Source organism: Triticum aestivum, chromosome 5D, assembly GCF_018294505.1.
Source record: "Triticum aestivum cultivar Chinese Spring chromosome 5D, IWGSC CS RefSeq v2.1, whole genome shotgun sequence".
In the NCBI taxonomy this organism is placed as follows: Eukaryota; Viridiplantae; Streptophyta; class Magnoliopsida; order Poales; family Poaceae; genus Triticum; species Triticum aestivum.
In genome coordinates, this window is record NC_057808.1 from 497,468,584 (window position 1) to 497,480,128 (window position 11,545).

An 11,545-nucleotide genomic window follows, 5' to 3' on the forward strand; every position below is an offset into this window, starting at 1 on the left:
AAGAAGAGAAGCCCCCAACACTAGGTCGTGCGTCGGCATAGGTTTTGGACCGGGAGCTTGATGAAGAGGATGTAGGAGAGGCCGACGGCTAGATGGTAGAGGCGGTAGAACGATGTATGATGGCCTGCAGAGGAGTAGTGAGCGGCCGACAACTAGACGGGAGAGGAGGGGGAGGCGAGATGATGAGCTCAGAGAGGTAGTTATGGTGAAGACGGTGAGGTACGAGATTAGGGGTCGATAGGTGCGATTAGTGGCTTGGTAGTGCGCTCAACGTGATTGATGCTCAACTTTGAGAGATCTTGAACCGTTAGATCGCGAGATTAGACGGCCGAGATGTCTCTGATGCCCATGCATGGGTTACTTCACAATCCTGACCGTCCAAGATACGTATCGTACCCCTCTGGCAGTCTCCTGCAGCCTGCAGCTCGTAATTACTACCGTGGTGTCAAAAGAAATAAAGAACAAATTAATTCACCGCACCCCATCGTTTATCCGGACCGGATCAGGTCGGATCGCGCCAAGGCGGCAAAGCCTACAACACCACGACAACCCAAAGCGGCAGCGACCGAGCGAGCCGAACCCAAGTGCCCAACCACCAGCTCCGGCACGCACGCGACGCGAGCGAGCCCATTACCCCGTCTCCCCCACCCCGCAGCCTCCTGCCCCCTTCGTATCCAGATCGAACCAGAGAGAAGAAGAGGGGAGCCACCGCCCCACCGCCCGCGCCGCGCCGCGCACGCCACCGCCCGCGCCAGAAGCGCCGCCGCCGCCGCCCCCGAGGAGGAGAGGAGAGGCGAGAGAGGAGAGGAGAGGGATCCGGCCGGAAGGTTCCGAGAGATGGGAGTCCCGGCGTTCTACAGGTGGCTGGCGGACCGGTACCCCCAGACGGTGTCGGACGCGGAGGAGGAGGAGCCCGTGGAGCTCGAGCCCGGGGCCTTCGTCCCCGTCGACCCCCGCCGCCCCAACCCCAACGGCCTCGAGTTCGACAACCTCTACCTCGACATGAACGGCATCATCCACCCCTGCTTCCACCCCGAGGGCCGGGTACTGCTCGATTCCCCCCGATTCCACGCTCTCTCTTCCTCCCCTAAACCCTCGTCAAGCTAGTGTTAGTTGTTTCCCTGCTTATTATCGTGCTCATGGTCCTCTCTCCCTCCCCGCAGCCCTCCCCGACCACCTACGACGAGGTGTTCAAGTCGATTTTTGACTACATCGACCACCTCTTCTGCCTCGTCCGCCCCAGGAAGATCCTCTACATGGCGATAGGTGAGCTGCTCGCTCCCTTGGCTGCTCTGCTTGCTCTGTGCTAATGCGGTTTCATGCTAAGTTGGTTTCGCTAACCCTCCGCTGAACTGCGCAGACGGTGTTGCGCCGAGGGCCAAGATGAATCAGCAACGGTCCAGGCGGTTCCGGGCTGCCAAGGACGCGGCTGATGCGGTAAGGTTACTGCTCGGGCTTGATGGCATTGCCATTGCAGGCAGCTGTGGCTGTTCTCATGTTGTTGCTTTGTTCAGGCGGCCGAGGAGGAAAGGCTGAGGCTGGAGTTCGAGGCAGAGGGGAGGAATTTGGTCCGGAAGGAGAAGTCGGAGGCAATCGACTCGAATGTCATAACTCCCGGGACGCCCTTCATGTTTGTACTCTCTTCGGCGCTCCAGTACTACATACAGTTGAGATTGAATCACTCCCCTGGGTGGCAGTCTGTCAAGGTTGGGTTAATTACTACCGCATGTTGGGTTAATTACTCACTTTTGTTGTTATGTTGTATTAAATGAGAACTGCATTGGTTGCATTTTGTAAGGTAATATTGTCTGACTCGAATGTTCCTGGAGAGGGGGAACATAAGATCATGTCATATATCCGTCTGCAGCGCAATCTTCCAGGGTTTGACCCCAACACACGCCATGTCTTATATGGCCTTGTAAGTTTACTTGCAAATTTCAAAGTAGCTGTCATTTTTGCACCCACCTTTTTACTCATTTGATCACCACATTTTTCAGGATGCTGATTTGATCATGCTTGCTCTGGCAACTCATGAGGTCCACTTCTCGATTTTAAGAGAGGTAAATTTGCAACAATTCTTTGTTGAGAACTGTACGCATGCAACTGACTCTGGCTAATGCCTCTTAAGTCAAATTTCGTGTTCTTTATGGTAATTTAGGAGTACTTCTGTAACTACAGAATTCAACTGACTTTACAGGTGATCACCATGCCAGGGCAACATGAAAAATGCTTTCTGTGTGGTCAAGTTGGGCATTTGGCTGCTGAGTGCCAAGGCCCTGGTCCGGCTGATAATGTCGTGGAGCTCCCTCCAATTCATAAAAAGAAGTATCAGGTACTCAGAAGCATGGCAGCTTCTGCTCTACTATTTTTCATTTTCCTTTTCCTTCTGTGCCTAATATCTTTTGGGGGATGCATCTGATATGCAATTTGTAACTATTTATTCACTGTGCAACTATTGACCTTGTTAACAGTTTCTTAACATCTGGGTGCTGCGGGAATACCTGGAGAAGGATCTGGAGATTGTAGATCCCCCCTTCAAGATAAACCTTGAACGCATCTTGGATGATTTTGTGTTTCTCTGCTTCTTTGTTGGGAATGACTTTCTGCCTCACATGCCAACTTTGGAAATTCGTGAGGTCTGTTGATTTACAGACTTCCCTATTTTAATAGGTTTCTTTTTGTCACCAGATAATTTGAGCTATGAAGTCATTAATTTCTTGTTCTACACTGTAGGGTGCGATTAATCTTCTGATGAATATTTATAGAGCAGAGTTCAAACCAATGGGCGGTTACCTCACTGATGGGGGTGAGGTAGAGTTTCTTTGTGCTCAAATTCTCTTATGGTTCAAAGAAAATACCATTATCTTTGCTATAAAAAATTCTTACAGAATGTAAAAAGGAGTAATATTGGATTATTATCAGCTTTAGCTGTAAGTTGTAATATAATAAACTAATTATTGAGCTGTTCCCGTCTGGTATCACCTAGATCCTATAGGGAAACGAACAGAGAGAGGACATGCCTGCACATGTTTTCATATTGTATCATTACTTTGTAAGATACAGTGTAAAAATTCCTTGAGATGAATGGTAGCGGTCAGATGAACTAACCTGTAATGGCAGAATTGGGTTAACTAGAGATATCATAGTAAAATTACTAGATTGAACCTGATTTCCTTGCGTACACTTTGATGAAGCATCATGCCTAATTTTTTCCGACTATGGCTTGAGTATGATCAACTGACTGCTTGATTCCCATTTTCTGTGACGCATTAATTGCATTATTATTACGGAGTAGGAACCATAGCATCCCAACACAACAGTGGCCGCAGCAAAGAAGCTGCCAAATTGCCAACTGAATATCTCATTTGTTAGTTTCAGATGGTTAGCTGTTAGTTTCATTCTGTTTCGATCGTTTGGGCTGGTTTTTTTCTGAATCAACTTTTGTTATGATTAGCTGCCTAGCTTATCCATTAAGGGAGTCTTGTACCATCAGGTAGGCAAGCAAGATACAATGAGCTTGTGCCCCTGATGCCATCTGTTTTCGCACTTCCAGTTCACTCTTTTCCTTCTGTACTTCTATTTTCCCTCGCGTACAGGCTTTTTCTTCCCTTCCAGCACCATGGTTCTAGGACCACATCCACCCCATTCTAAAAAACGCAATTGTGTAGACGTTAGAATATGGGAACGTAAACCTGTTATTGTTGAAGAAGCTACCAGGTTTTGGCTTTCTGTGCTTGGCCAATGTTGTGCAACTGCTCATTATAGTTCCCCTTGTTTAGCTTGTCTGCCTTACTGTGTGAGGTGGTGGGGGTATCTTCCCTGTAATTGGAACAAAAAATAAACCAAAATAGATGTGGTTCACTTTAAGCCTGACATATTGGCTTGGTGGTATTTATAGTTGTCCGAAACCATGACATGTTCTTCTTTTCAATGAAAGGTTTTACTAGAACGAGTGGAGCATTTCATTCAGGCTGTTGCTATCCATGAAGAACAAATTTTCCGGAAGCGTGCACGTATTCAGAAGGTACTTTCTAGCTATTCTCTAATCAAATGCCTTCTTGACTTCTGTAATCCTACACTTTTGATCCATGTTGGTGTACATGAACCTATGTATGTCATTTCCTGAAATAACTATTTTATGGTGCAAATGTATATCTGGTATGAAGATGCTTAGGTGCATTTCATGCCAACAGCCCAGTTCTAAGGTGCAATTATATGCTTTTGGTGAAATATATATTTGTATCCATACGGTAGGAGTCACGACTCAAGAGTTAAGTTGCATTGAAATAGTGAAAGTGGATTTCTATATGCTGCTGCTTTTGATGAACAATTCTTGCTCGCTATTCCTGAACGCCTCCACATGGTGTGCAGTTCAGCTTCCATGTGAGCATATATTTAAAAACAATTTCTAACCTTTTCGGTTCATGGCAACCTTAGTTTCAACTAATGAATGAAGTGCACAAAGTCTGTCCTTTGTGATTGCTATCCCTAATGACAATGAGTGAATATGATTTTTAAATTGCAGGCGTACGAGAGCAACGAGGATAGACGTAGAGCGCAGGGAGAGAACTCCGAGGAAAATCAATATGTGGACATGGTTTGTTTCTCTTCTTGTAGTGGGAGAGTGGACTGATAGTACAGAACTATTGATGGTAGATCATATGAAATCAAGTCTGGGCAATCTCTCCAAAAGGAGTTTTAGTTTGCTCTAATCTCATTTCCAAATAGTATCTTGCATGATTTCAAAGCATGACTGTCTGTCACTATCTAAGGGTTTCACAATTGACTAGAACTGTATGTGGAACAATGTCTATCTGTGGGTTGCTTTTCCTAGTTGGTATTGTAGGTTGTCTTTGTATGCTTCATTTCGTCTTTTCTTATATTACTTTTAGGAGTAGCATTATGCGCAACACACAATATTTCAGATTACGACATTTTGGTAGCTCCAAAATCTGGTAGTAGCATTTGCTTGAAATCCAAAGAATCTGTAAATATAATAATTTCTAGCGTTTTGGTTTATGCTAATTAAATAGGGAGTGTGGCAGTTTGTGTTATGTAAGTTTTGCCTATCTTTTATTTTGGACTGACTGCCCTTCAGGTTAAACTAGGAGAGCCAGGATTCAGGGAGAGGTACTATGCTGAGAAATTTAGAGAAGAGGCAGAATCAAAGCCCATTGATCAAGTTCAGAGAGATGTTGTGAGTCTTCTTGCTATTCACCATTGGTTTCTTAAGTGGCACTACGTCATGAACTAATCATCAAGCATTACCATATACTATCAGGCCTGGCGTGCTTCTTCTTTTATTTGAGTTTGACATGTGGTTTATGACTGAATCTCACAAGCTAGAAATTGAGTGGTCTAAAGTAATGTTTTGTTATCTACAGCACAATCACGAATGTGTCACCTCTATGATTGCAGCAATAAAATGAAATTTAAACGTGTCACATTTTTTTGCGAGCCATTATCGATGATTTGGGTTCAACAATATTAAGAACACATTCTTGATTAAGATGCCATATTTAGTCTTGCAAAACGATCAACATTTATTTTATGGCAATGTACTGACTGCAATAAACATCCTGCTGTATTTGCATTGGTGGCTGCCATATTTCTGAATAGATATAATTATAATAAAAAGGGATCACACTTGTTTCTAGAATCAAAACTGAACTTGATATAAATTGTTCCCAGATTGGGCTTTCAGTTATATACATATTACTCCCTCTGTCCCATAATATAAGAGTGTTTTTTACACTACACTAGTGTAGAAAACGCTCTTATATTATGAGACGGAGGGAGTACATATAGGAACCCGAAGTGATTTTTGACTCGTAGATCTACATGTAAAGACTTTATGCACACTCTCCAGCCCACATATTTACATGCCATATTAATCCTTGAGAAGCATGTTGTTAGTTTTAATCCATCTGGATCAGTTGGAGATGTTCTAGTCTGTTGTTAAAAGATTACCAGGTCCCCTTCAAACAAAATTTGGAGAGTAGTTGTAGTGCATATCTGCCTATTTGTTCACCACATGCTCTTAACGCTGATGTGATCTCTATCTGCAATGCATTTTGTTTAACTTGATGCAATCCATGTTTTCAGGTTCAGAAATATGCGGAAGGTCTTTGCTGGGTCATGAGATACTACTATCAGGGTGTTTGTTCATGGCAGTGGTAGGTAATTGTTGACCATCAACTCTGAGGATGCATAACTACTGTTTTTTCTCCTGGTAGAGAAAACATCACTTGATTTTTTTGCAAGCCATTTTCACCGCTCATGTCAATAGGTCTTGTTAAAGATTCTCAAACTCCACGATCATACTCGAGTGACCTATTTATTGGTTGTATGCTTGAGACTCTCAGTTATCTTATTATTTGTAGCAACTCCATGATCATAATTCTAAATCTTACTAGAATCAGTTATTTTTAATTGTTGCCCTATTATGTGTTGTAACTTGGTATAAAATAGTTAATTCTTGTACAATTGCCAACCATGAAATCCAAAGTGATTCTTCTTTGTGATGATGTCAGGAACAGCTGCTATTTATCTGTGGTGCAACATTATGCTGCAGCTGTAGAATCCACATAGGAGGTTGAAAAGTAACTTTTTTTAGAATTCATCAGGGTTAAAAAAAATGGGCTCCTGCCAAAATTCAGAGTTGAAAACTTGACTTTGTCTCAATCATTTATTAATATACTTCATACCCGTCATGTCCACATGCATAGCTGACCAGTTGAACATAGGCACATATAAGTTCTGCAGCTTGGTTGGCAAAGCTAATGATCACGAGTAACCCTTTGTTTGTAATCAAATATGAACTATGAACTCTGTTATTTATTTTATTTTTTTCACCCGAAACAGGTTCTATCCATACCATTATGCGCCTTTTGCATCTGACCTGAAAAACTTGACTGAGTTTGAGATAACCTTTTTCTTGGGTCAACCTTTCAAGCCATTTGATCAACTAATGGGAACACTGCCAGCTGCTAGGTTTGTCATTTCTCTGTGCTAACGAGCCTATCGATACACATATCATGAGTTGTAAGCTGAAAACACCATACATTCTTCATTTTTTCTGTAGCTCTAATGCACTGCCGAAGCACTACGGGGATTTGATGACTGATCCAAATTCACCGTTGAATTATTTCTATCCCAAAGGTACCACCTTCTCTTGCCTAAAGGGGAGTGGAATTGCTTAAAAATTACAGTATAAGAGATCTCAAAGATGTAGTATTGAGGATATGATGTATCCGTTTTCTTGCGGACCACATCATGCATTGTTTGGTACTTTGTATCTTACTCCATACCACCTTCCTTTTGCAACTGCAGATTTTGAAATAGACATGAATGGAAAGCGTTTTGCATGGCAGGTAATCAATGAATGGACAAATCAGTTTTGCGTCAGGTGACTGGTTAACTATAGCTTGAAGATCTGTTTTTTTTTTTCCAGGGTATTGCGAAATTGCCTTTTATTGATGAAAGGCGGTTGCTTGCGGAGACACAGAAACTTGAAGATACATTAACAGTATGTAGATTCTGATCCTTCTTTATCAATGTGTTAGTATTATTTGTCTTTGACTTCTATTTTAGGATCCTTTTGAGTTAACGAGTGCTTTGATTCTGATCCTAGGCTTGTAGTTCCTTTTTCAGCTATTGAGTGTGCTTTGATTGTTACTGACTTTTGCAGGAAGAAGAGAGATTCAGGAATACGACAATGTTTGACATAATTTATGTGCGGGAAACTCATCCATTGGCTGCTCAGATTGCATTCCTGTATCAGATGTACTCTCAACAAATGATAACAGATCCTTCCTATTGTGTCCCCATTGACCCTGCTGCTAGGTTGGTATATATACTGCATATATTGATCTGGATTGTCTATTTCTTGATGGTGCTATTCGCCTCGATATTTATTTACAATGTTGGTATATTGGCTCCTGGTTTCAGTGGCGGAATGAATGGATTTCTTTGTTTATCTCAAAGAAATTGGTACAGCATCTCTGTAGGATCTCCAGTTAAGGGGTTCAATGGCATCACCAATAACCGAGTTTTGTAAGTATTATAAGATGAAAAAGCACATTGTAAACCAAATGTCACCATCAAATCTTTCAAGTGTTATATTATTCTTTTATTATTTTCCAGGAATGCTACCTATGTTAACCCTCAGTATCACAAACACATCCCAGAGCCTCCAGAGGGTGCCATTATACCTCCAAAGGTATTTCCTAACCCTATCTGCGTTTTTTCCCATTCGATCTAAAAAATGAATTGGGTTCCGTTATCAAGGGATAACAGAACAGAAACAACAAAAAAACTGCCAACAGCCGGCCCCTGACAAGCTCAAAACTAAAAAAAAAAACATATTCCAGCATCCCATTTGTCTGGGCTGATCATAGTTCTCCAGATGAATCTTTAGCAGCATAACAGGACCTGGCCTCCAGAAGATCGCAACCTTTTTTTATGCATCATCCTCCTGCTAACCTTGTGCCCGTTTAGCTTGATAATTAATACTTATTGGTGATAATTAAACATAAACATATTTAGTTTCTTGGCATTAATAGCATAATCATTTCTAGCTCAGCCTTTTTAACTTCTGCCTTGGATGGTAAACGGAGGAATTGCTAACATGACTCAGCTAATAAGTGAGTAATGAGTGGTGACGAGTTTTCTTGTGCCGCCTCCTCGGCCTCATGCAATTTGGCGTTCTTTTTTTACTTAGCATTGCCTAGGAGATGTAACTTTGACCATTATTTTTCATGTTCCCAAAAAGTATTTATTGGATGAACCAATTTTCATTTTCATGCAGTGACATGGATGAAATACCTTTTTATACTGTACTGTACTATTCAAGGATAAAGTTAGTCTGTATACAAGCCACAGTAACGTATATGTGAAACAAAAGGAGTATCATAATTTTTTTGTTTGCTGGAAAAGAATAGTTTATTGTCTTGGATTGGTTGACCACTATTCATTTTCCCAATTCAAATATACGGTCTTTCTTTTGTTGAGATAAATCATTGGCCAACATAGTGTACCATTTTGTAGATATTGAAACCTTACGATTTCAAACCTTTCCCTGTGTTGTGGCATGAAGATAATAGTCGGCGACAGACACGAGACAGGTATGGTTACCATTTCATATGTTCTTAGCAGAAACTGTTGACACTACTTCTGCATTAAGTACCGCGTATAGATTACTGGAGTACATCCTATTCTATCAGATGGAAGATTAATACACATCTTATTCAGGACACAGCTAATGGCAAAACTGATAAAAATCCTTTCTCTTTAGCTGTAGCCTGGCTAATTGATAAATTGTTTGCTTTCATTGTGAACGTTGTACCTTTTCTCTTTAGCTGTAGTCTGGCTAATTGATAAATTGTTTGCTCTCATTGTGAACTTTGTACCTTTTCTCTTTACCTGTAGCCTGGCTAATTGATAAATTGTTTGCTCTCACTCTGAACGATTTGATAATTCCAGGCCTCAGGTGCATGGAGCTCTGACAGGTTCTGTCTTAGGCGAGGCTGCACATCGTCTACTGAAAAATTCCCTGCAGATCAAATCTGGCAGCTCTGCTGGGCTGCTTCATGTTCCATACGGAGCAGCACCCTATGGCCCTGGAAACAGAGCAAGGCCCTCTGGACCTTTGGGATATGGGAGGGGTTTTGTGGACAACCCATACCATGCACACATGTCCAGAAGCGCTCCAAATCCTCGGCCTCAGTTCTTTGGTGAAGCTCAACCCAACAGACAGAATGTGCGGATACTAGAGCGGCCAAACAATCGAAACCACGATGGTGGCATCCATTCAGGGATGTCAAAGCTGACAATTCAAGATGGGCCAAGAATGCATCAAAATCCCAGGATGCAGAGTCCTGGATATTTTCCAAACCAGCCATATCCGAATCAGTATGGTGGGTTCCCACCCCAGCGGCCCATGCAGAATGCCAATTTTGCACCGCAGCGGCCTTTCCAAAATGCACCATTCCCACAGCAGCGGCCTGTTCAAAATGCAGGATTCGCACAGCAGAGGCCTGTTCAAAATGCAGGATTCATGCAGCAGCAGCAACCAGTGAACGGGGTTCCCCCACCACTACCTCCCAGCACTTGGATCGGCAAGCAACCAAGCGGAGGCCAGGCTGGTACACCTGCCAAGCAGCAGGACCCGAGGACAAATAGACAGCCTAAGCAGGATAACCTGAGATCACAGCATGAGAGCAGACATCAGGCTGCCAAGGTGGTATACCGTGTCAAAGGCCAAGCTCCCAATGGCTTACCAGAGTGAAGATAACTATGAAGAATCCGCAAGCCGAGTGATTTACCGAACTGCTACAAGATGATCTGTTGTGTTCCATGTGCACGGGCATGCTGCTACAAGGAGGTTCATTCAACTCAACATACTCCTGGAAGCAGCCATAGGGATTTCTTGCTATGTCGGCCGCCCTTTAATTTATCGCCCCATTGCTGCACCTGTTGTATCCCCGTCTGAATGGAGTTGAACTGTTGATGATCAGGTCGAATGGAGTTGACCTGCTGTATCGCGCTGAATGATCTAGGACAATGATTTAGGAAAAAAAACGTTATCAAGTCGTTAGGACAGAATGTGAGCAGAGGGCAACCACTGCTGTTGTATGCCTGTAACCCTGAAACTGTGTTTGTGCGTAACAATTACGCTTGCCGGTAGCAAAGGGCTGACTGAACCCTATCATTCCTTAGTGCCTTTGCTGTTGCTGCCGCTGGGGTGTCGTGTCTCGCGTCAAGTCTGGCTACTGTTGCCGTGGTAACTTTGTGTTTGAACTCTGATGTACTACTACTACTACTACTATAAATCTTGCCTCCTGCTGGTGTGTGAGAAGCACTAGCACTTGGGTTGTTTTTATTCTATCCAGTTCACACAAGAGTCTGACCAGGCCAGCGTTACTCACCACTGGACGTCGGTGGGACTTTGCCTACCAGTGCGCTGGTTTGTTGAGTTGTCAGTGGAAGAGAGAACGAAAAACTAACCCCAAAGTAGAGCGAAATCAGGCTTAGCGGACTAGTACTACAATTAGCATATCCATAACTAAGCCACTTCAAGGGATTATTAGGCTAGTAGATTTCATGATTAGCTACTGATAGGTTGGTGGGCAGAAAGCCTAGAAAACACTAGCCCCGCGCAATAATTCACTCGTGCCGCTGTTCCAGAGCACAGCCGGAATGAATCGCCTCGCGTGCCCCTCCGCAAAGGGCCGACCAACCCGCACTGTTCCACTGCATCTCACGCCACGCCTCCAGCTTTTCCTCCCCCGGAAAATCCCTACGTCGCGCTCTCCCAGCCCGTCTCCCCTCCAGGCGGGCCCGGCCCCACCCCCAGCCGGCGTCGGCCGATGGGTACCAATTACCAAAGCGAGCGAGCGAGCGAGCGAGCGAGACCCATCCCTCCCGCGGGCGCGTCCTCACATCGCAGCGCACGCACTTGTCGTCCCCTCCCCGCCTTTATTCCCCACCCCCCACCCCCCATCGCTCTCCCCCCCGCTTTCCCCTTTCCCCATCGCAAACTCCC

General features: G+C 43.8%; 1 pseudogene across 1 annotated transcript in view; it reads left to right on the forward strand.

The window, feature by feature from the left end:
• The first annotated feature begins 645 nt into the window (after positions 1-645).
• The window catches only part of LOC123123171 (5'-3' exoribonuclease 4-like), a 14,783-nt pseudogene continuing 3,883 nt past the window's right edge, over positions 646-11,545 (forward strand). Inside the window, exons 1-23 of the transcript XR_006460534.1 lie at positions 646-1,044; positions 1,164-1,266; positions 1,361-1,437; positions 1,515-1,706; positions 1,799-1,918; positions 1,998-2,060; positions 2,198-2,332; positions 2,472-2,636; positions 2,734-2,811; positions 3,938-4,024; positions 4,526-4,597; positions 5,099-5,197; positions 6,106-6,176; positions 6,865-6,993; positions 7,085-7,161; positions 7,333-7,373; positions 7,454-7,528; positions 7,691-7,845; positions 7,951-8,055; positions 8,146-8,221; positions 9,049-9,125; positions 9,484-10,243; positions 10,893-10,966. The product of XR_006460534.1 is annotated as a 5'-3' exoribonuclease 4-like (transcript). The remainder of the gene's footprint in view (positions 1,045-1,163; positions 1,267-1,360; positions 1,438-1,514; positions 1,707-1,798; positions 1,919-1,997; positions 2,061-2,197; positions 2,333-2,471; positions 2,637-2,733; positions 2,812-3,937; positions 4,025-4,525; positions 4,598-5,098; positions 5,198-6,105; positions 6,177-6,864; positions 6,994-7,084; positions 7,162-7,332; positions 7,374-7,453; positions 7,529-7,690; positions 7,846-7,950; positions 8,056-8,145; positions 8,222-9,048; positions 9,126-9,483; positions 10,244-10,892; positions 10,967-11,545) is intronic.